General features: G+C 39.9%; 2 long non-coding RNA genes across 2 annotated transcripts in view; one reads left to right on the forward strand and one right to left on the reverse strand.

Annotated features, from left to right (window-relative positions):
* The window catches only part of LOC125622990 (uncharacterized), a 30,599-nt gene extending 30,076 nt beyond the window's left edge, over positions 1–523 (reverse strand). Inside the window, exon 1 of the long non-coding RNA XR_007352870.2 lies at positions 278–523. This is a non-coding gene — a long non-coding RNA (uncharacterized LOC125622990). The remainder of the gene's footprint in view (positions 1–277) is intronic.
* Positions 1–25,880, forward strand: part of LOC142069314 (uncharacterized) — a 440,919-nt gene that overhangs the window by 103,796 nt on the left and 311,243 nt on the right. The window lies entirely within an intron of this gene.

Consider the following 25,880-nt stretch of genomic DNA (forward strand, 5'->3'; position numbering starts at 1 on the left):
AAAGTGGCATAAAACTTCTTTACAAGGAAGCATGTGATTCCTTTACTGCCATTATCCAGCGAGCACTTAGTGTTTTCAAATGCCCAGGCTAAGTGCCCATGGTTCCCAGGGATACAACCACAGACATAATATTATCCCTTAACTAGCATACGATAAAAAAGCTAGCATTTTTAACAGCCATCAGACATATAACATACCTTGAGAAGATGTATGTCTGTGAAGTTAAAAACATTTTTTGTCCTGGTTGATTAAACAGGCCATAAATCAAATACGTTACCTGTACAGTAACATCTGTATAAGAGATGGCCAGCTGCTGAAATATATCACCTCCCGTTCCCCAACAGACGTTAAGTGCAGTACAGAAGGCCTTCAGATTTGTCTTGATGTCTCATGTTTTGTGCTGCAAAATAATGAGATAATTCCGCCACAATGTCAGTTCTGCTGAGTAGAACTAATGAAAGCTACATTGTGATTAATCAGAGTTCAGTAGCCTTCTGCTTGTCTGTGCAGCTCTGTCCATTCATTCTGTGATCTCCTCCCTCATTGCTAGACTATGCTAATTGATGTTCAGTTCCAGCACCTCCTCCTTGCTTAGCTTTATTATACATGTCCAATTATTATGGCTTTATTTAGGATCCTTCCCTCCTTCAATTTGACAGAACAACCGCACAGGGAAAAGCTGCATTGATTAAAAAAATCTTTTTTTTTAATTGTCTTGGATGTTTAATCGATGAAACAATATTCCATGCAACTGTAAAAAGGCAACTTACCCAACTGAGAGACTGCAGCTCATGCTCCAGTGTAAGGAGTGAGGAGGGGGAAATCTTTTCTTTTTCTCTTTGTTTCTATTTGGATGAATTAAAATATTATGCACAAATTAAACACTTTAGTGATGATGAAAGGTACCAAAATGACAGCACTGGAGTCTGAAGTCCTCTTGTCCACTGATCAGGTGCAGCATTGTGCTGCTGCCTTTAAAACGTGGAAGTAAACGTATCATCCTTCAGAGTAAATAAGTGGGAGAGGGAGAACTAATGGTTACAGGACAGGGCGGAGTGTCCGGAGACCAGGGTTCCATTCCTGTCTCTGCCACAGCAGGTTTCTCAAACTGCCTCATCTCGGACCAGGAGAAATCACCAAGAGAGATGGAGCAGTGCTTTAGTCCAGTCTTTCTCCTGTCTGGTGACTGCGAACAAGGGTGCCAGGTGTGGTAGTGTTTTGTGCGGTGAGGGTCCTGTACCACTTGGAATTGGACTGAGGTCACCAAACGTTTCATGTTGTCCAGATGATCTCCTCTTCAAGGAATGCATAATTTCATTGATTGAGGAAACTGTAGCCACCATTATCCATCGCATCAGATATATTCAATAATCCTACCTAAATGTTCATTCAGTAGCAAAAATACCTATTACGGGGTGGGGGTGGGGAGGCATAGCTATCTACTTCTTTGTTTCTCTCAACTTTTCCAGCTCAAGTAAAGTGGATTTTGAAAAACAGTATTCAATGTTTTCGGCCTCCCAACTTACAGCTCTGAGCCCGAGGCAGCAAAAGATGATACAGGATACCCCTCCTGAAGTTTGTGCCGTAAGGTAAGTATCCATGTACAATCCACTCACTCGATCATGTCAGATTTTTCCATTGCCAGTGGCTATGACCTCAGTCAGTGATTCACCCTCTCTCAACTCAGTATGAGTTGCATACATCACATACGTTTGTACAGAGTTTGCTGCTTTCTCAAACAACAGATATCAGTTTGGCCTGCCAATGTGCACCCCACATACTTACCCACTTGTCTTAAATACATGTACAGAAGGGATCAATAGACACGCAGACCTCCACCTTCCTGAACTGAGGAGTTTGTAAACCATCTCTCCCTGCCCCACTGGGGCATCCCACTGTGCAGTACTTCATTCATGGGGACAGTTGAATGAATTCCTTGCTCCCCTACCTATTCTATGCACAGTAGTATTACTGAGAGGAAAGAGTATGGCACATTGCAGGAGCTGGTCCATAAGTGCCTGGCTTGCAAAATGAAATACCCATTTATGGACACAAATGTGGGTTTTGAGGGGGTGTTTCTCATGCCCACTTTGAAAATTTGTCCCTTTACAAATCAATCATACGTTAATTAGCATATATTGCTAGGGTTCCCCAACCTTCCCTTTATTTTCACCTCTGATAAAGCTGAAAAATCATGATTGGATGGTAACTGAATTATTCTAAGACAACAATAAATTATTAAAAAAATTATTGGATCTTCTTCAGTTCCATTCTTCCAGGGCTTGCCAAGTGCCCCTTTCTAACATTAATTAACGGAGCCTCATCATACTTGTCTGAGGTAGGTCAGTATCATCATGATTGGTTTACCGATGGAAAAAACTGAGGCTCAGAGAGTTTGCAATTTGTCCAAGACAATGTGACAATGACAAAGCCAAAAATAAAACTCAGGAGACCTGGTTCTCAGTCCTCTCCTCAAATCACTCCCTTTTGCTGTTGCAGACATGTCTTTCCCGAAAGATCACGATGAACCAAAAATGTAGAAAATTCTAACCCGAGGAAAAAGCGATTGACATGATTTCTAACTATTATAGGCCCTCAAGGGCTGAATGTGATAACTCCAGCAAGGGATAGAGTCACTATATTTTTCAGTTCTCACCCAAACCACAGGTAAAATCTCTTACGCTACTCTCTTATGCCACTCAGGGCTGGTTTTTTACTGGTGTAGTTTCATTGCCTGCAGTGGACTTACCCCTGGTTTACACAGAGGAACGTGAGGGGAGAATGGGTTTTCCCATAGTGCTTCTCTCAAATTTTATATATGCATCTCTGAGCTTTTACCCATAAGCCCATTCTATAAAAGTGACATCAGAAAATAAATTGGCTTTTAGTCATAGATAGAAGAGGCTCTTTCCTTTTGATAGCTGGCTTCTGAATACTTGCGAGACCTTTAATATAATTTTTACCTTGTTAATAGAGAGAGGCAAATGCACCAGATCTGAACCTACAACTACAGACGTAAAAAACATTTGTGATAGTTCACCATGGCTCTGCCCTCAAAGGCCATTTTCATCAATATTTTATGTTTTGTAAAGCTTCAACTCTGTGTGTCCTCCCTCTACGGCAGTACTTCTCAACCAGGAGTATGCGTACGTCTGGGGGTACGCAGTGGTCTTCTGGGGGTACATCAACTCATCTAGATATTTGCCTAGTTTTACAACAGGCTACATAAAAAGTGCTAGCAAAGTCAGTAGAAACTAAAATTTCATACAGACAATGACTTGTTTGTACTGCTCTATATATTATACACTGAAATGTAAGGACAATATTTATATTCCAATTGATTTATTTTATAATGATATGGTAAAAATGAGAAAGTCAACAATTGTTCAGTAATAGTGTGCTGTGCTACTTTTGTATTTTTATGTCTAATTTTGTAACAATTAGTTTTTAAGTGAGGTGAAACTTGGGGATACGCAAGACAAATCAGACTCCTGAAAGGGGTACAGTAAGCTGGAAAGGTTGAGAGCCACTGCTCTCCAGCTCTCTGTGTGTATGTATGTGCGTTTAGTGCATTTCAGAGTTATAAAATAAAGCCTTAATAAAAGACTGGGGGCCAGATTCTCTTCTCACTTACACTTGTGTTTGTCAGGAGCAATGTTCCCTCTAATTTTTGACAGTCCATGTGCGCAAAAAATTTCTTCTGTGCAAATTGTTGTGCTTCTGTGCAAATTTTTGTGCGCGTGGTGTTTTGCCATCTGCGCGGGGTTTAGGATCTGTGTGTGCACACACAGCTTAGAGGGAACAGTGGTCAGGAGTAACTCCTCTGAAATCAACGGAGTTGCACTGGCATGAAGCCAGGCTGGAGAGGAGAATCCAGGCCCCTTTGTTATACCAATAAAATAAAAACCAGCAGGATCTTATTAAAGAAGAAAAGGCAAAATACCACATTTATTGTGAATACAGAAAGAATCATAGTAAGCAGTTAGTTACAGCTATAACATTCCATTCAATTTCATATTCACACATTCATTCGTACACACACAGGTTCTGCAAGGTTGTTATCATAGTTACCAGCCTTAGAGTTGCTCTTGCAAAGCCACTGGCCAGGTGGCCTGGACACGAGGAGGGAGCAGGGCCTTGTCAGATGCTCATCTGATGCTTCTGGAAGTTGGTTTGCGGAATCAGACCCCAAAGTTCTCACTTCCTAGAGTCCATTTTTATAGGAATTTCTTCCTATGCCAGTCTATGGGCATTGCTTCATCATGCTGTTGCTGAATCAATCAGCAGATGGCACATTCCTGACGGCTCCGTGCTGCCAGATGTTATCTTGTTCTTTGGTTCTCCTATTCTTGAGGCTGTTGGGTGGATTCCAGTCTGCCCTCCGGGGGTCCTCTGGTTATTTCCACTTGACGCCTTCTTCAGCCGATGGACACTGGATTCTTAGGCTGGCACCTCCCTGATCATTCAGTTATTATCCACACCAAGCATCCATCCACATACATCCTCTAGCTCTATTTTAATCACAATTGTTAACATAGCGAGATGAATACAACAAAAGGACGGGGAGTCTCTGGATGCTGTTTCTGTTGTTACAGAGTATTGCTTCGAGTCTCTCTCTGTGTGAGTAGTTGTTGTTACAAAGAATTGCTTTGAGAACAGACTGTGTCTTAGAATGTACTAACACAATTAGCAGCTTGCAAGTTTCACACATAGAGGGAGAGAAACAGTACCAAAAACCAAGAGACCTCTTAATTAGTAATACCCTGGAATTTAAACTATGGGGAATCAAACTCATTTGTGATTTTAATACAGAACTTCTTTAATATGATCCAACACCTTTATAGCCTTTATTTGTTGAATAAATGGAGTGGTGTCTTACATAACATGCTCTTCATCTGCTCATAAAGCAGCAGTTTTGATGGCAGCTATTACTGTATATTCCATACTGTGACATGAGCTCAGTCTGTAGAACTGATTTTCTAATGGAAAATGATAGATGATTGCTTTGCTGTTAAGATTGATTGCACTTTTGGGGCTAGATGAAATGAATATGTGGCCAATCTGAATGTCATTAATACTGTACAATGAAATGACAGGCCCCAATTGACTACGAAGTTAATGTCCCATACTGATCAAGCATCTAACTGGAGAAATAATCTTTTTTTAAAGCTATAGACATGGAAATCATTTTAATACCAAAAGCAGTTTATTGCCAGCTAATATACATTGGAACTTGGCATATTAACATCAGACATTTATCTGGGTATTTATTGTGAGTCAAATATCCTTGGCAAATTCCATTAACATAAAAGTATAGATGTATTCTCCATGTGTTAAACTATAATGGAAAAGTAACTGTTTATCTTCTGTTACTGTTACTGATTTCACTAACAGTTTTTTTGTTTGTTGATATGCATTGGAATAATTTCTCTGTCTAGTTAAACTCTGATTCACAATCCTATCCTTATTATTTTGGGATCATTTGACCAAATAAATATAGTCCATTTAGTATAGTATTCAGGGACTAGTATACATGAACTAATGTTCTTAGACTTTTTGTGCAAATCTTGTCAGTCTCCTTTTGTTGAGATTTCTGTGGCAAATTAATAATTTGGGACAAACACAGAACATAATGAAAAAATATTACTTGTACTTGGAGGGATTCGGTCAAATCCTAAAGTTTCTAGTCTGTTTTCAATCTGATTTTACTCTCACTGACTGCAATGGGAATTTTGTCCAAGTAGGGTCAGCAGGATTTGGTTCCATTTCTAAATTGCACATTGTAATCATCATTACATTGGCATGCTTATCCTTAATCCTAGGTTCAACCTCTTCAGAACTATAGTGAGTAAAATGGAAAAGCTGGCTCCTAGGGCTAGTGTACTGGAAGACATGTATATAGGCATTAAACATTCTCTTCTCTAGTGTTATAAAATCAGAGCACAGTTAATTAATGTAATGAAACTCACTTGACTATGCCTACATAATAATCATATGTAGTGTTTAACATCTTTAAAGAAGTAGACAACCATTAATTAACTCATGCTCACAACAATCCTGGGAAGTGAGATCATTATTTAATTAAATATATCAATTTATAAAGCTAGGCAAGAAAATATAATTATGAACATTGTGTGGATGTGGAAACTGAAATGCATAAAAATTATATGACAGGCCTATGGCTGTCCGTGCTATAGTGGAGATGAGAATTCAGACACAGAGCAAATATTTCCCAAAATGTTGGTAGGTATTAGATCTGATAAGCACTGCTAATTCGTTCTGACAGTTTCTAGAACTCTTTTGTTCCCTTTTCCAAAACATTTGTGTGAATGACATTGTGTTCACAAGGATGTTGGATACAAAGGCAAATGTCTTCAAAACACATGGGATTGTGTGTTTGCTTATGGATGCTTTTCAGGTTGACTCGAAATTAAAAATTTCAGTATTTCTATTTGATTTGTCCACTAAGGGGGTGTTCATCCTTTGTGTGTGTGTGTGGTTTTTTTAACTGGCCAAGTCTGACTACAAATGAAATTTAGAAACAAAAAGTCAGCATTTTGAAATAGTCGAAACAAAATGTTATAATTTTTTCCAAAGGAAGTCAGCGTTTTTTCAGTTGAAATTATTTCTTATTCATACCTAAAAGAAGTCTTTTTAAAAAAAAAATTCCGTTCACTGAAGTAAATTGCCCGGCTCTTGTATTTTGGGTGCCTCAAATTTTGTATGCTCAATTTGACATGCTGATTTTTAGAGTTTGAGGGCCAAGAGCATTCTGAAAATAAGGCCCTTCAATTTGGGCACCCAAAATCATTAGATGCCTTTGACACTAAGAGCCAAAGTTTTTCCACAGAAATGGTATGAAATGGTTGTTGGTGAGCAAATCAGTATAGGAAGACTTGATAGTGCTTGATAAAGTAGAAGTGGGAAGCTGTTCCTGTTAGAGGTAGCATGGAGTAAAGCTAGAAAGTGGAGCTGAAATGGCAGCTAGGATGCAGAGCATAAGAGGATCTTGAACCTGAAGTAAAAGCAAAGCAGCAGCCAATGAATGGTTTTGAGGCGATGCTCTGGTACCATGGTGGGCTACATAAATAGGCAGAAGATAATCAAGTAGAAAGCTACACTGATCTGTCAGTAATGTTTGATATATAAATCACTAGATAACTTATCAAAATGTAACCAATTTGGGGGAAATGTATAAATTTCATTAGAACAAACACCACTGATACACAAGTTGATGGCATAATGGTTAATGGCATCTTGGGCACTGGCTTGCAGCAGCCTGTGTTCTTTGTTGTTTTCTCTCTATTGTCTAATATTTTCTTTTTCTCTGTGCTTTCTTTCTCAATTGCTTTGCAGATTTCCTCTATCATTGTCTTCTGTGTGTCTGTAGCAGTACAAGTAGCAGTTCTGCAAAATGTCACACCTGAATGAAGTGGTTGGCTCTAAAAATAAAGATATTTGGTTTATGGAGAAGATGAGATTAGAATTATATACCAACGTATAAAATTGATTTTGGTGCAGTGACTAACATAATTATCCTCAGTTTACATTCTTTTTTATCTTATTACGTTAATGTGACAGCCTAGAAAAGATTATACTCCTATAATATATTTCTTGGTGCATTATTGTTATTGCATGTGGACATATTTGTAGTTTTATGCACAAAATAATAAAAATATAATTTTAAGAACTGAAATGCCCCATAACTGTTAGACCGTCTCCTTGGCATATTAGGAGGTAGTTACTTAAAATCATATTCATACTTGATGTGCAGCATGCAAAAAATGTGCCATTTTCCTTATACTGAACCCAAAGAGAAGATTCACTCTGTGTGAGTTTGAAGTGTCTTCTAATTTCAAGTATCTTAATTCAATTTAGCACTTAAAGCTTGATCCAAAGTCCGTTGATGTCAAAGATTGCTACAGAAAAAGCAAAGACAGATTACATTTTCAACTGTGGATGATGGGGGTAAAGTAGTAGGACTCGGATGTGTCAGACATAGAAATCAGGGAATTAGAGTGTTCTCAGTGGTAGCTTTCAAAAATATCCTTCCCTAAAAAACTGAACCCCTATATGTACAGCTGAGAGTTTGTTGTTGCTTGACTCATCCTTCCCCTAAAGTAACTGTAGTGGTTATGATGTTAGAATGGCCATCTAAGAGAATGAGATCCTAAATTATCCACATCAAAGGTAAAACATGTCCAAGCTTCCACACATTGCCCAGCCAATGTGTCTCAATCCTACCTGGGAGGGGCCATCTCTAGGAGCGAGGAAAATTTGTTCTCCAATCCTAATCCATTCTTGTCCTCTCTGCTGAGATGTTAGCGAGGGTTCAAATAGTGGTGGTGGGTATCTGCCCTTTAGCATGTGGGCTAAGGCCACCAACTCATTGCACATCGTCCTCAGGCTACAAACTCAAATCCTCTAAATTTTATTGCTTTTGTGGATTGAATCAGACTATTCAAATAATTTAGATGTTTTTATCTATTTAGATTAATAATACATTAGATTATAGAAATTAATTAGAGACATCCTTTGCAATCAAGGTATTAAACACTTTATTAAGTGCAAGGAGGAATCAGGGTTAAGTTGAAAATTATGATGTTGGCATGGCATTTATTGATGGTAGAACGTGTCTTAAGAGCTGTAATCCATCTGTAATTTTCTTTGCCTTTGATATTGATTAAGGAAATTGTTGATCAAACAGAAATGAAGGTTGCCCCTCAGAGCATGGTCAGAAAGCAGATGAGATGGCAAACATAGACCAAATATCTAGTGCCTGCATTATGACTATGACAAGAAGAGAACAAGACAGCTTGGCTCTATAAGAGCATCAACCCAGCATCAAACCAACTGTTACTATTGGATTGAAGTCAGACAATTCCACCCCTTATAATCATATAGACGATAGTGACCCTTAACTCTAGCAGGAGTGTATATGGTTTATTTCTGAGCCTATCCCAGGATAAACTAGTTGAGTAAATTTGTCTCCAATGAGAGGCTTAATATGGCAGAGAGCAACATCCCTTTGCTATACTGAAGTGTCCTTCTTCAGATCCTTCCTACTCCTTTGGGTGGGAGAAGAGCCTCCTTTTCAGGATTTCCACACCACACTAGGCTCAATTTTTGTAAAACAAACAAACAAACAAAACCCCTCTCCCTGTGAAGGTTTCCCTCACAGAAAGCTCTTTACTAGTGAATGCTCTTCGTTCCCCCTAGCAATAACTGTCAAAACGCTAGCCCCTTTTATAAACGTAGGGTGGGATTTTTCAAAACACCGGGGGGAGTTAGGAGCATAGCTCTCAATTACGTAAACAGCAACTTAGAACACTAAGCCCTTTGCAAGTGAGGCAGGAAAAGCTGCATGTTAGCTATACTTAGGAAAGGGGCAATAGGGGTAGGGAGTAAAGATTAGGATTTACCTAGGGGCATCAGGAGAGATGCTGTAGGAGGTTTTGGGGATATATATTTCTTCTGGAGAAGTGGAGAGCTTTTGGCTGCAGTCCAGCATGTTAATGCTGACCTTTCAGAATCTCACAAGAGGGCACTCATGGAAGAAACTGCTCTTTTATTATAGGCCTACCAATAAGCAAGTTAGAGGGCTAGTTCCACATCTTTGCCATTCCTCGATCTCCCCAGAAACAGGGAAGTGTCATGCTCCTGGGTCTTTATCTGCCTGTAGATGCCTGCAACTGACTGTAGAGACTGCCCCTTTGACAGTAAGCACAGGGAGTTTTGTTTAGCCAGTATTGGTATGAGCTGCTGGTACATTCTGTGAGGTTTCCAGTCTCTTGGACATAACAGTTATAAAACAAGTTTAAAGGAGACGACTTTTAATGAACATTTCACTCTGGTGTCATTTTTCTGTGAGGTCACATTTTGTGCCTGTAAAATGCACCTTGCACATCTTTCCTATCTCTATGTCTTTCCCCACTATCCCATTTAGCCCATTCACTTCATGTCCCTTGATCTGCTTTTAAGGTCAGGCGCTACCAGCATCTACATAACTACTGTTCTTCTGCTAATTGTATTACTTGACAGCAAAACTTGCTTGTTCTCCTTTGCTACTGCTCATTTTTAATGTGCAACAAGACCCTGTAATTGGATTGGGTGGCATCATGTTGGCTTAATTCTGTCATTAGGCAGTATAGCAAGGGTTTGAAGTCAGACTCACCAAACTTCGAAAAAAGTTTGGTTGGCTGATAAGTCCAATATGGAACAAACTTGAATGAATTTATCACATAACCTTTCTGATATTTATTGCTCTCCCACAAGCATGTGCAAACACACACGTTATTTGTTCATTTTAAAATTCCAAAGAGGAAAATCAATATGTACATTTCGGTTGCATCCAGTGGGAAGTCAAGCCAGGTAAACTGTTGGGAAAAAATAAGGAAGCAGACTAGGTCTTCCACCAGTATTTATGGGATGCTCAGGGCGCCATCATCCTTCAATGTTATACATCTTGCATCTAAAAGTTAATGGCATTATCACTTACACTGAAAGCTAGAGCTGGTTACATTTGTCCCAAAGTAATTTTGTCCCAGTAATAGATTTTGTTTCAAAGATCTTTCTAGATTTAAACTGCAGCTCCTGTGTCAGTCCTCTCCAAATCTCACTGGGTAATTTTGTGTAGCACTATGTCAATTCCAGACAGATAATTCTCTGAAAGTTTTTTAAAGTGGATTATGCGTTGATAGAAGGTGCCGTGCTGAAGGCCCTGAAAACCAATATCCTTTATTTATTAACACAGTGGATACATCACAGTTATTGTCAGCACAGGCTTCCTTGTAATGGCCTACAGTTAGAGAAAGGAGCCCAGTTCAGCCCTGGGGTAAACAGCTGCAACTCCTTTTCAGTCAATGGAGTCAACAACACCAGGGCTAAGTCTTTTTAAAATAAAAGCTGAGATTTCCTTTCATGGGGCCCAAAAGCAGCTCTTTTTTCAAGAGGTTCCCATGAGCCCCTTCCAGATCATCACTGGCAGCAAATTCCTGATATAATGCATATGTGAGATCTGAAAAGTTAATACAAAAGGGAAATTGCCATCAGTTGTAGAGGAGCCTACATCTCAAGCTTTGTTTTATAAAAAGAGGGGGAGGGAATCTAATCATTTTTCCCCACTACAATCTGAAAATCTCCTTGTTCTGTTTTGCAAATACATTTTCAGAGATTTGTAACAGTCAGAAGGTGTGAAACTGAGAGGATATTATAAACATCAGCAGCATATACAATCACCTCTGGCACAGTGGGTCATTCAAAAAATCCTTCTGTGCTTGGGGAAAAAAAACTCACTACATCCACTGAATTCATTTGGGATAATCATGAAGGAAATGCAATAATAGTTCCATGTTTTCGTAATATATTAACAATCTAACAGACACCTGACCTGGGCAATGTGGGGCCCAGCAAACGTGTTGGGTCTGGTACTAACAGACTGAGTGTGTCATTCATTATTTCATGTGATATTTTCAGAAGTGTAGAGTAAACCTCAAATACTTGATGGTTCCTGGAGCTTGCAATGAGATATAGATCCTTTTATAGCTGTGCCACTGGCTGTAATGCAGTGACTGAAAGTTGTTCCAATTTGACAGCCGATTAATAGCCTGTGCCTATGTGAAATGAGATAGTGTGTCTTAGTTGAGGTCCGAGTGCACAGGGGTCCAAGTAACAAAATCCACCATCATTACACACATGTCGGCAACCTCAGCAGAGATGCCAGAGAAGATTGAACTACCCTCTCTCATCCCTGAGGCAGTTCTGCTAGTGGAAGGTTGAGGGACACTGGTGGGGCATTTTGTGCACTGCTGTTGCCCAGGTTGTACATGTCATGTGTATGAACAGAAGGCCGTGCTCTCCACAGTTTCAATTTGACATCTCTCATCAGTAAAAATTCAATTAAACACGCTGGGTGTTTGGGGGTCATTTCTGTCATGCACACAAAAGAGCAGATGCATAAGCCAAACTGTCTGAACTTGGATATTCAGCTGGAGATCTCATTCAAACAGCCTTTCTCACAATACTTTCAGGAAATCCACTTCCAGTCCCACACCCAGCTAGAATCCAATATAGCAAGGCATAGAGAAAAAGTCTGAACAGCTCCGAACTCCAAAATTAAAAGGAGTACTTGTGCCACCTTAGAGACTAACCAATTTATTTGAGCATAAGCTTTCGTGAGCTACAGCTCACTTCATCGGATGCATACTGTTATGAGTTTTACAAGTGCCATGAAGGTTTAGGAGACTCATTTTATATGAGCTGTAATTGACAGATTTATCAAAGGCCCTTGGAGCCATTAATTGTGTGCTTTCCAGCCCTCACCCCGCCCCCATCATTCTTAGTTTCCCATAAGAGAGATTTTTATTGTTGAAATAACCAATTCTATAACATATGTTTAAATAAGAAATACAACAGAGAACATCATAGCAGATAGAAAACAAGGGGTGGGAGGAGGTATTGTTTCATATTCTCTGTGTATATATAAAGTCTGCTGCAGTTTCCACGGTATGCATCCGATGAAGTGAGCTGTAGCTCACGAAAGCTCATGCTCAAATAAATTGGTTAGTCTCTAAGGTGCCACAAGTACTCCTTTTCTTTTTGCGAATACAGACTAACACGGCTGTTACTCTGAAAGATATTGTAGCGGAACTCCACTGATTCTCAATATGAATGGGATTTGAGTCTTGGATGAAACATTCTCTTAAACTAACCTTGTAAAAAGGTATAAAGCTACACAAATTAGGGAAAATGACATTTTCTCTCCAGCACGACCAAACGTTGCTAATAGTGATAGTAAAAACAATTAAGGAGCTCCTTTTCAGACTGCACAAAACTACCGCCTCTGGGTCAAAATGTCAGTACAATGTGGAGCTAAGCAAAGGGAACATTCTTCTTGTCTGTTGTCGTGCTCGTGCCAATGGAATGATGACAGCCAACCTCGGCTCATTTCCTGCACACGCCCGATCTGTCATGGTGGCCTTGTGTTTTTCAAAGAGGCAGCAATGTACCACACCCCCCAGTGGCAGATTTTGAGTTAGTGGGGCCCTGTGCTCAGCTTCATTTTTGGGGTCCCTCCTTGGGACTCCAGCCAAGAAAAAGAACATTCTCTCTGGTCTCACCACGCTCCCCCCGTCCACGTTTTTCATTCTTTTTTTTTTCATCCTCCTCCTATAAGTAATAGGAAGTAAATGAAAATAAAGTGAGGTACCTTGATTGTTTTTGTATTCTAACTTATTTTTTCACAGACCACTTGAAAATCGCTGAGGGTCTGGGCGGATCACTTAATGATGTTTCCAAATATTGTTTGTACTGTTAGCTATCTATTGTAAAGCGCTTTGGATTAGAGTGCTTTATTAAAAAAAATGTAAAAAAATGTTGGGGTACAGGGTCTGGCCAGGACTAAGGGTGTGGGGGGGGGCTCAGGGCTGGGGGTGCAGAGTCTGGGAGGAAGTTAGGTGAAGGAGCAGCCTGGGGGTTGGGGTACGGGGTCTGGCCAGGAGTTATGGTGCGGAAGGGGGCTCAAAGAGCTGGGGCAGGGGTTGGGGTGTGGAGCACTTACCTGGGACAGCTCCCATTTGATGCGAGGGGTGCAGGTGGGAATGGGGTGATGCAGGAGCTCCTATTTGGTGCTCGGGCGGTGGGGTGGAGATGTGGGGGGTACAGGAATCGGGGCATGGGGTGTGGGGGGGGCTGGGGATGTGTGTGGGGTGCTCCCAGCCCCCTGCCCCCTGCCCCCCTGAGTGGCTCACGGCAGGGTGCTGGGGGAGGTATGTGTAGGGGGAGTGTGGGAGCCCCCCTTTGCTCCGCCCTGCCCCGATTCCACCCCCTTCTCCAAGGCCCTGCCACCACCTCGTCTCCACCTCCTCCCCCGAGTGCGCTGCTGCTCTGCTCCTCCCCCTCCCTCCTATAGTGCCCCGAGAGCTGGCAAACAGCTGTTCGGCGGTGGGGGAGGGGCGGGAATACGGCACGATGAAGGGAGGGGGGAGCTTGGCTGCTGATGGGTCCCAGGAGCTGGATGAACCGAGCTTCTCCCCCTGCAGCTGCCCAGCCCTGGGGCCCCTTGTCATTGGGGGGCCCCATGCCAGGGCACCCTGTGTTTCACTGTAAATCTGCCTCTGCCACCCCTAGTGGCTGTAGCATAAATGGAAGGTGACATGAATGTCCTCTGACTGCTCATGCAGGAACTTTTCCCTTTCCACAGACTTTTAACACTGTTCAGTGCAAAAAGTTAATTGTCAGATAAGCTCCAGTCTTCCAGATTCAATGTGGCAGTTGCAATAGAAATGGATGATGGGGAATAATTGTGATGCTTTTTCGACCTCAATTTTAAAGATTTAATTAAATCTTAGACAAAGACTTTCCTTTTAAAACTTTAACATTCGTTTATCAAACAAGCAGTGGACAGTCTCCATGATGTTGTCTCCGAAGGAAGGTTGCTTGTGGGTGTTCCCTTTCTGATTATTTAATTGCATAATTTCTCCAATTAACAGATTTCTTGATTCTCTGAAGCACTGTGTACATAAAATATGCCCCTGAATAATTAATCCCCAGCCATAAATTATTAAACAATATTTAAAATATATTAGAAAGGTCATCTTCAACTGGCCTAAAAATGTTCCTACAGATTAAGACGTTTTCCAATAATATATTTTAGTGGACTTGAGACATCTACTGGTAACAAACCAAAAATAACACTCTTTCTATTCATATTTAAGAAGAGTTACGTATGGCATATGCATTTTTTAGTCTAGTTCTGCAAATCTTCCATTATTTTAATCTGATGAAACAAATAATCTTGTTCATTAGTATTAGGAGAAGAATTACCAAAAAAAATCAAATATTATCTTTTTATTTATATTCAGGGTTTTATCTTGACTGAGCAAATATATATTAATTCTGTCCTAAAAGGACTCTGGGATGACATTAATCCATGAAAGTATGTGTTGGTAACTACTGAATGGCCCATTTTCTAATGGAGGGAGGGACTGGAGTGCCTCCCCTCAAACCTGACTCTCTATGGAATCAGAATGCCATCTTGTACTGTTTGGGTCAAACCCAACTTTAACTGGAAAGTAATGGGAACCTTTCCATTGACTTTAGTGAGAGATGGATTGGACCCTGCAGATGTTATTTTTCTCCCTTAAGATCATATGCATTGAGATGTTTTATGGTATTTTATGTGACACTTTATGAAAGATTTCAGAGTAACAGCCGTGTTAGTCTGTATTCGCAAAAAGAAAAGGAGTACTTGTGGCACCTTAGAGACTAACCAATTTATTTGAGCATAAGCTTTCGTGAGCTACAGCTCACTTCATCAGATGCATACTGTGGAAACTGCAGAAGACATTATATACACAGAGACCATGAAACAATACCTCCTCCCACCCCACTCTCCTGCTGGTAATAGCTTATCTAAAGTGATCACTCTCCTTACAATGTGTATGATAATCAAGTTGGGCCATTTCCAGCACAAATCCATGTTTTCTCACCCTCCGCGCCCCCCCCCCCCCCCCCACAAACTCACTCTCCTGCTGGTAATAGCCCATCCAAAGTGACCACTCTCTTTACAATGCGTATGATAATCAAGGTGGGCCATTTCCAGCACAAATCCAGGTTTTCTCACACCCCCCCCTTTTTTTCCAAAAACCACACACACAAACTCACCTGGATTTGTGCTGGAAATGGCCCAATTTGATTATCATACACATTGTAAGGAGAGTGATCACTTTAGATAAGCTATTACCAGCAGGAGAGTGGGGTGGGAGGAGGTATTGTTTCATGGTCTCTGTGTATATAATGTCTTCTGCAGTTTCCACAGTATGCATCCGATGAAGTGAGCTGTAGCTCACGAAAGCTTATGCTCAAATAAATTGGTTAGTCTCTAAGGTGCCACAAGTACTCCTTTTCTTCTTATGAAAGAGTTAATTTGTGTAAAGGTATTGATTCCACATGGTCATACCTTGGATTAAGGTCAGCCAACGAGAATTTATGTTAATAATACAATGCTTTTAAATTGATCTCCTGCTGGTAGGTGAAGTTTCAGTGGATTGAAATAGATAAAGGAATTCTCCTCTTGTGCAGTTTCTATTAAAATCAGGTTTTATTGTTGTTTTTCTAATTTGTCATTAGACTCTAAAATACTCTTATTTTGACCACAGCAAATATGATGCCTTTACAGGCAGAATTCATTTCATGATAGATTTCATTCTTAATTTTTCATAGAACAAAGACATTCCAGATGGAAAAGGCCTTTCAAGTAATCCAGCTCATCCCCTGCCCAGTGCAGGATTACTGCTTTCCTTGTACTTTGTTGTTTTTCTTAGCATTCACTTCTCCTAGTTTTGTTGCGGTTCTTAGTTGAGGAAAATATAGAGCTTTTTCTTTAAAAAAAAAAAAAGTAACCTCACAATTAATGTCATCATTTTTGGCAGAAATTAATAAAATTGAGGGGGTTATTTCTGATTTCCTAAGTAGATTTACTTATGATAAAGATAAATGAAGAGTGACATTATATCAGCAACTGATTCTATGGCAATAGCTCATGTGTCGTTCTTCAACGTAACTATCATTAGCATTTTTTAATGAAAAACGTCTGATCTTAGCATGGATCAAACAGCACAATGTAATAAATGTCTCTGCTATTTTTTTATTTACTTTGGAAAAGAAAATTAAATGTCCCTAAAACAAATGCATTCTACATCCTCTTTAAACATTTAAAATGCTTGACTGAAGAAAAATATCCTAAGTACATCACCTTCCTGACTCTTTCTTAGTGATCGATTTGTGGTGGTGGTGTTCTGATCCCAGCTAGCAGTGCTATCGTCTTCTGCTAATGTTGCCATTGTAATAATAAACCACACTTTTTAGAGGACTCTGTTAAATTGATAGTTTAAAAAATATTTAAAAATATACAAGGGTCCAGTCCAGTAGTTAATTTTTCATTTAAAATATTGAATCAAGAGAAAGACACAGCTCAGCAATTTTCAAGTCATTAGGTGATTTGACATTGCTGAGATATTTAAGGATGGAATGAGAACTTAGAAGGTTTAACAGTAAACAATCAGGTTTTGGTGGATAGAAGACAGATTCAACTTTACCAGACTCTGTTTTACTCTCATATCTCCTCTGGTGGTAATTTTCATCATCGTTTTTGAAAAGGAGGGAAAAAATAGGGGTTGCCTGTGGTGATTGGGATCTGGGCTCAGCAGCCCTTAGGGAGAGGAGTCACCTCTAGTTCATGTCTTATGTTCCTAAAAGCCTTCCTCCGAAGCATCAGAGATGGTCACAGCTGAACCTGAAACTTTGGAAAAGGTGGGCCAATGCTTTGATGTCCTGAGAATTCTCTTTCTCAGGTGCTTGGCTAATGGGTCTTGCTCACGTGCTCAGGATCTAACTGTTACCATAAGTGGTGTTGGGAGGAATTTTCCCCCAGGTCAGATTGATAGGGATGGGGGGTGGGAGGGAGCAGAGTAGCCTTCCTCTGCCACATGAGGTGTGAGTCACTTGCTAGGATCATCTGGGCATATCTCACATAATCAATTCCCTGCCATTGCAGGGGCCTCAGACATTGGTGCACCTCGGTCCCTCCTGTTCTCTGCAAATGACACACAATAATTTAGTTTCCTTAGGCCTGTATTTGGTCCAATTCTGGTTGTTGGGCCAGCGTGCAGGTGACTGAGTGGGGTTCAGTGGCCTCTGATATATACAGACTCGATGATCTGGTGGTCCCTTCTGGCCTTCAATTTTATGACAATGATCTCTTATAGAATCATTAAAAGGACCCATTGCACACGTACATCATTGTCCTGCCAGAGCAGCATTTGTTGGTACAATATTTTTCAGTGTTCACAGAATGTGTATGACAGGTCAGACAAGTTTTCAAACACACTTAACATATCCTTACCTCACATTAATATTAAAAGTGTTGGGTGGAGGGAGGTATTTGAGGACATTTTAAAAATAGGGCAAAATAAGGGAAGGCAGTTAGATACCACAGGGATGAGTGTGAAATAAGGATCTTCATAAAATAGAGAAACACTAACTCAAGGTTGTAGTCAACTGGGAAGTAGATAATATATGTAAACTTAACTAAGAGGAAGAAGTAGCCCTAGCGAAAGCCCCATGAGAGTCTTTGAACTGTTCATGGTGCTGAATTCCATTTCTCAGAGAAGCAGGAGCCTTCCAGGTTCATAAAGCCAAGCAGGCATTGAAGGGCCCCAAATCTGAATCTAAACTTTTCATTGATACTAAAAGTGATCCTTTTTCAACTGCTCTTATCAAACCACCAGCTACATATGATTTGCACTAGACTTAACACCATTTCCACTGGGGGTTTGTGTCACAGTCACTGGCTCTATGCTGAGGGAGGAGCAGGTGCAGGCTGGAGTAGAGACTGGTTGGCATGGAAACAGACTTGGCAGGGACAGGTGGTTGAAACTACCTGTGTTCCTAGCCAAGTAGTGTCACTGAGCAGACTGGAGAGAGACTGCTCCTCTTAGGGACCCATATATCTGCTTTGTGATCATCTAGGTGGGGGTCCATACCTGTGGATTGGCTGAACTCTGGTTGAATGGCATGAGGCCTCCCACAAGATCTGTAGGTAATTGCCAGGGGCATTCTCTGCCACAGCGATAGCTCATCAGGCTTAAGCAAACTCAGGCTCAGAGGTAGTTCAGGGATGAATCACCCGTTTTAAGGAGGCTCAGACTTAGCAGTAGCTCAGGCTTAAACAGGCTCAGGGAGTATCACAGTTGAACTGTCTCTTAGGAAGAAGGAAGCAGCAGATTATTAGGATGAGTTACACATAGTGGAGGTGTGATGGATGTAGAGCGGCTCTGCAATAACTTATTAATACTGTATGTTGACCCAGTTATTGGGATGTTTGCTGTATGCAAACACTGTGTTACATCAAGGGCTGCTGGGAAACAAGCAGGAAGGGGAAACAATGTCTGAAAGTAAAACACCCTCCCGCAGGAAAACACTTCAGGGTTCTTAAGAGACCATGCCCAAGCTACGAGTTGTGATGATTCTATCGCCTGACTCCAGCCAGGTTATAAAACCTGTTTCACCAAGCAGACCTAAAAAACCCAGGAACTGAAAAAGCAAAGGAACTTGGTCTGGATAAAATGTGGCACTCTCTCCTTAGAGGTGAGCTAGTTATTGGGGGAAGAACGCGGTGTGGCACCTTAGAGACTAACAAATTTATTTGAGTATAAGCTTTTGTGGAAAATACAGTAGGAAGATAGATAGATTGATTAGATAGATAGATACACAGAGAACATGAAAAAATGGGGGTTGCCATATCAACTCTTAATGAGACCAGTCAATTAAAGTGGGCTATTATCAGCAGGAGGGGGAAAAAGACTTTTGTAGTGATAATCAGGATGGCTCATTTTAAATAGTTGACAAGAAGGTGTGAGTAACAGGAGGGGGAAAATTAGCATAGGGAAATAGTTTTTAGTTAGTGTAATGACTCATCCACTCCCAATCTTTATTCAAGCCTAATTTAATGGTGTCCAGTTTGCAGATTAATTCCAGTTCTGCTGTTTCTCGTTGGAGTCTGTTTTTGGAGTTTTTTTGTCTCAGACCAATGGCTAATTTCTGTTCTCTCCTGAGATGTTTGTGTTTGAATTGTGCCACCTGCCAGTTTTATTTCTTAAAAATAAAAAAAGTTAACCTTTGTAAGGTGCTCAATAATTTTGTAAATACGACACAAAGAAAGAGCTGCCATTATGTATAAAATGTTGATAGTGGTGCATTAATGTTTAAAAAACATTTCCTATTGCTGTTCACTTATGCCCTTATTTCCTAGCTTGACAAATGATTCATGTTTAGAGGGTTTTGGGGAGTGAAGAGATGAGCGAGGAATGCCAAGGACAGTGGGGAAAAGTAAGATATTGTTTTTAAAATAATACATGCATGTCCAACGGAGCTGATCTTCCATTTTTTATCCTGACAATTTAAATGCATGCTACAGTGACACAAAGGGTTGTTGTTAAAAACAAACAAACAAACAAAAAAACCAACTCATTTTAGGCAAAGCCCAGGAAAAAATATTGAATTCTTGCCTCTTTAGCAGAAGCAGAAAATATATGAGTTCATGACCCAGCAAAACACTTATTACGTGTTTAACTTTAAGGATGTGCTTAACTTTAAGCACTTGAACACTTTCAATGCATTTAATGAAATTGCTCATATCATTAAATGTTTGGGTGGATCAGGGTCTTATTCAGGTGCATTTTTACACATATCCACTGCAAGGAAAAAGGTGGGGGGATTTGTATATATTTATTTCTTCTCTCTACAGATCTGGACACAAGTGAGGTTTATAGCAATCAAGGATGGGCAAAACAGTTTGGATAGGATACGATCTACACCATCTATTGTGCAGTACCAAACAAATTTTTTTGTTTAAGTTTGAAAAGTTTTGTTAATTGTTTGTTGTCATTGTAAATGGACCACAGACTGCTGCATTTGTTGGTTTAAAGCATGGCAATGTCATCCAAGAACCTATTCTTACAGAACTACATTTCCTACCCAGTCAAAATAAAACCAGTGTATATTAGAAATCCTCATACATACACTTCTCATGAGATTCCAGCCAAAGGAATTTCAGAGAAGCTTTGAATAAGGACCTGACCTTTTAGATGTATTTGAACTGAAACTCTCCCCCTCACCCTTTTCTGTTAATATCAAGGGGGTAAAAAAAAAGACACAGAGGGTCAGATCTTCAGCTGGTGCATCTCTACATAGACCCATTTACTCTAATGGAGATATGCCAGTTTACACCAGCTAAGGGTCTGACCCAGAAATAGTATTTTTAAAGTGAAAACTTGCTGCCCAGAAATATTTAAAGAGTGAGGACCAGAAGAAGAATTTCTAGATTATTGAATAGCTGTCGAGAAGTTTTTAAAAAATAAACTTGTAAGGTGTAGAAGCCTTGCAGCGGTGGAATGAAACTGGTAAGGAAATAACTAAATCATGGCATGGCATTTCATTGACGAAGCAAGAGGTTTGAAAGCTAGAACTGCAGCAGCATAAGAACGGCCGTATTGGGTCAGACCAATGGTCCATCTAGCCCAGTATCCTGTCTTCTGACAGCAGCCAATACCAGAACAGTGATATCAAGTGATCTGTCCCCTATCGTCCAGTCCCAGCTTCTGGCAGTCAGAGGCTCATGGGCTCCTAGAGCATGTGTTTGCATCCCTGGCCATCTTTGCAAATAGCCATTGCTGGATCTATCCTCCATGAACTTATCTAATTCTTTTTTGAACCCCGTTATACCTGTGGCCTTCAAAACCTCGCCTGGTAATGAGTTCCACAGATTGACTGTGCATTGTGTGAAGAAGTATTTCCTTATGTTTGTTTTACATCTGCTGCCTATTAATTTCATTGGGTGACCCCTGGTTCTTGTGTTATGTGAAGGGATAAATAACCCTTCCTTATGCACTGTCTCCCCACCAGTCATGATTTTATAGACCTCTGTTATCTCCCGTCTTAGTCATCTCTTTTCCAAACTGAACAGTCCCAGTCTTTTTAATCTCTCCTCCTACAGAAGATGTTCCAAACACCTAAGCACTTTTGTTGCCCTTCTCTATACCTTTTCCAATTCTAATATGTCTATTTTGAGACGGGGCGACCAGAACTGCATGTGATATTCAAGGTGCGGGCATACTATGGATTTATATAGTGGCAAGGTATTTGCTGTCTTGGTATCTATCCCTTTCCTAATGGTTCCTAACATTAGCTTTTTTGACCACTGCTGCACATTGAACAGATGTTTTTGGAGAACTATGTGACTGCAAGATCTCTTTCTTGAGTGGTAACAACTAATTTAGACCCCATCATTTTGTATGTATAGTTGGGATTATGTTTTCCAATATACATTACTTTGCATTTATCAACACTGAATTTCATTTGCCATTTTGTTGCCCAGTCACCCAGTTTTGTGAGATCTCTTTGAGTCCCTGTGCAGTCAGCTTTGGACTTAACTATCAAGTAATTTTATATCATCTGCAAACTTTGCCACCTCATTGTTAACCCTTTTTCCCAGATCTTTTATGAATATACTGAACAGCACTGGTCCCAGTACAGATCTCTGGAGGAGACCGCTATTTACCTCTCTCCATTCTGAAAACTGACCATTTGTTTCTACCCTTTGTTTCCCATCTTTTAATCAGTTATTGATCCATGAGAGGACCTTCTTTTTTATTCCATGACTGCTTACTTATACAGTCAGTAAATTGTGTTTAGGTCCATGTAATGCAGTGTGAAAAAATCAATTAGGGCCCAATCCAAATCAGATTTGAAAACAATGGAAGAACACTATGGAACTTCTGTGGAAGTTGGATCATGCCTTTAATGCAGTGTTGTCTGAGAAGGGTGCCAGGGTCCTGTAGTTATACAATGTGTTTCTTAACACACATGGCTGAGCCTTTGGCAATGTGATTTGGGCAATTCAGAAATATGTATACTATAAGTAGGCTTGGAAGGATTCCATTTTAATCAGTTAATGTCAATATAGGTCCATTTTACCATACACACACAAACCAATGAAAAAATATTTCTATCAGTAATAATCAAGATGTACAGTGAGACAAAGTAAGAAAAATGCTGTTGAGAACTCAGAGTTTGATTTAGGGATATTTAATTTGTATATTTTAACAGATAATGTTAACATTTTGAATCTCAACATCTACTGTCATTAAATAATTATTGCCTAACCCCTGAATAATTTCATGCAACTGTGAAAATTTAAATTGATAAAAATAAAGAATGCTTAAAATAAACATGGATATTATCCATAAGAATGATAAAAGAATAAAAATCAAATTCTACCAAGCCTAGCTATAATAATCCATTATCATCATTAATGTGCATTCACTGATCCTTAGTGTGGATGCCTTGTGGAAGTGAAAACACTGAGAAAACTGGAAAGCTATAATAGAACAGAGAAGCCTCATTTATGTGTTATTGCTTCCTAGTGACTTCTGTGATGATACTTTTGATCACCAGCCAGCAGACCCTCTTCATTTGAGAATAGCATCCCACTCTTAATTAGGAGTTGTACAGGTTCCTGGATAGGTGAAATGCAACCTTTGAATTATTAGACCACAAATCACAGGTCATGATTACTGAGTGAGACTGAACCCAGATCCCTGCCAGTGAAAGCTTGGCAGAGGTCTCTGCAAGAAAGTCCATTTGAGAAGGAGCCTGAGTAAGTGCAAAGTAGCTGCAACTTGCCTTCCATTGGCTTGGTAAGCAGCCATCACAGCCTCTGAGACAGATATGTTTGTTTCTGCTGGCAACATACCAAGTAGATTGGACTGAGTTCCTCACTGTCAAGATTTGTAGATCACACTTAGTTTTCATGTGATACAGAAATCATGACCAGATACTTCAGACCTTCCTCACTGAGGAGCTTTTTTTCCCTGCAGTTTTTAAAGACACCAACTAATCTCATCAGTCACTAAGTGCTCTCCTGTCAAGGAGACAAGGAAAAGTTATTTATTCTTTCTTTGGAGCATACTGTAATACAGTGACTGAAATGTCAAGACTAATAAGACAAAATGATGACGCAACTCCCTAAAGAAAGACATACAAAACCATTTATGTGTAATAGAATGACATGAGGTAATTAATCCAATTGTCAGAATGATTGCAAATGGAGACAGATATGTTCACATTTTTATTTCTAGAAAACTAACCTACTAAACTACAATTAGTTTAAACTGAATTGCATAATTTAAATTGGGTAAAAAACTATTTTGTCAAACTCTGTTTTGAGTATTGGCTAATAATAATGACTCTAATTTTTGAAGCAAATTTTAGTGTATGTTAAAACACAGGCACATTGTGAGCAAGAAGAAGTGGCTCCTCATGAAAAAGCCCACAGTTTGGGAGTCTCCAGAAAGCTAGTAGTGTCATACTCCTAAGCTTTAGCATTTTCCTAAAAAACTCAATGGGCCATATCCCGGGCTGGTGAAAATTGGCCTCGCTGCATTAAAAATGGTCAACTTACACCAGTTGAGGGTCTGACCCAACATTTCTTTCATAACTCAAAAGTTGCTTTAGTTTGGGGTTTCTGTCAGTCTGAAAAAAAAAACAAATCCATTATGTTCTCTTTATTAGACTTTGGATTTATTGGACTTTGAACAGAACTTGAATTTTTGCTCCTTGGGTTTTAGAAATCAGAATGGTAATGTACTCACTTTGGACTGGTGTAAATTATTATTCACAGAGATACCAGCACTAAGGAAGTGCTGTCTGAAAGAAAACTGCAACTTGACATGCTGGTGGTACTCACAGATAAATCCACCTATTACCCTCTCTGTAAATGTGCACACCTTTGCTTTACTTGAGAAAACATCACTAACTTTTTATTGACCTTAAAATCTTTGAACAACATTAACCATTTCAACTACTTCTACCTTCATGCATGTCTTTATATAGCATTTTTAGACATTACCCTATATATTATTATGCCATCTGAAGTGTTTCCTGTTTGTTATGTCAGTTTCATATAGGGTCTGATCCAAAGCTCTTGGGAATATTTCCATTCACTTCAATGGGCCTAGAGTGCTCAGATGCCATGGTGAAAGACTCTATATTTGGGGTTGCGCGGGGGGGAGGGGGGGGGGGAGGGGTTGGACACCTACAGCAAAAGTGTTCCTTCAGGTGAAATGACTAGCTGGCACATGAAGTCCTATGCAACTCATCACCTATGATTCTTGCTACATCTAACATTGTATATACATCATGCTTTTTGTACAATATATTTATAAAACAATAGCTTTTGTTGCTGGAGCTGTTTGTATTGAATGTATTTATATGTGGTCTTTTCTCACTGGATTTTTCTGAATGCTTGTGCACAAACAAAGTGGGATAGATAATATAAATGGAAATGCACTACATAAGCTATCTGCCTTCACTGAGTTAAGATGTATAGATTAAAACCATATTATACCTTTTGGATGTTCTGAATGTGCACCCAAAATAAACATAACCCATCACTAAAAACATGTTTGTTCTCATAATGGGCAATTAGCGGGCTGTCTTCAACATGCCAAATCACAATTGCAAGAGAACAACTAGAAAAGGCTAAAAGTGAGACATACAGCATACAGAATAAGACACAAAGACAGAGGGCTTGGCCATCCTCTCACTTTATCTGAAAGGGAGCTATTTCTGGTTTACCCCAGTGCAAGGAAGAGGTCAATTAGACCCAGAAGCAGTTTCGTATACCACTGTGAAAATACGTCCAAGAAAAACACAGAAGAAATAAAAGTAGGACAGGCTCCAGATGTTGCTATATGACAGGCATAATAGCAAGGGAGCAAGTCAGAAAATGCTGTAGTGAAGGAATCAAAATATTCTGTGTAAAAGTGTTCTTTCCATCAAAATTTTTGATTAAGACCAGGCAGGTAGACAGACTGACCAGTTCCTGCCAGCTTGTTCCCCTGATATCCCAGTCTCTCCTTGCAGTCTAGTTCCCGAGGTTGCTGGTCAGGAAATTTACAAAAAAAAAAAAAAAAAAAAAAACCTGTTTCAATTCTTCCAAAATGGAATTGTTCAAAAAATTCTGTTCTGTGGAAAATTTTGCTTTCATTACTTTTTGGAAAAGCAAATTTTTCCCTGGGACAGAAATTCTGATTGTATCACAGATCAAGTAGCGATCTAGCCATTGAAATCCTAGTTCACACATATCCCAAATATGTGCACTTCACAGAATCACCATATAGTTTGGCACAAGGAAGGTAGCCTAGCAAGAGTGCTGCAGATCAGACACTGGACTGGCAGAGCAATTGTTAGGGCTGACGGAGAGTGTTGGGGGGTTGGGTTGGGTTGCGGGCTGGACTGTAACTGGGTAGTGGTGGTAAAAA

This window comes from Caretta caretta, chromosome 15, assembly GCF_965140235.1.
Source record: "Caretta caretta isolate rCarCar2 chromosome 15, rCarCar1.hap1, whole genome shotgun sequence".
Classification (NCBI taxonomy): Eukaryota; Metazoa; Chordata; order Testudines; family Cheloniidae; genus Caretta; species Caretta caretta.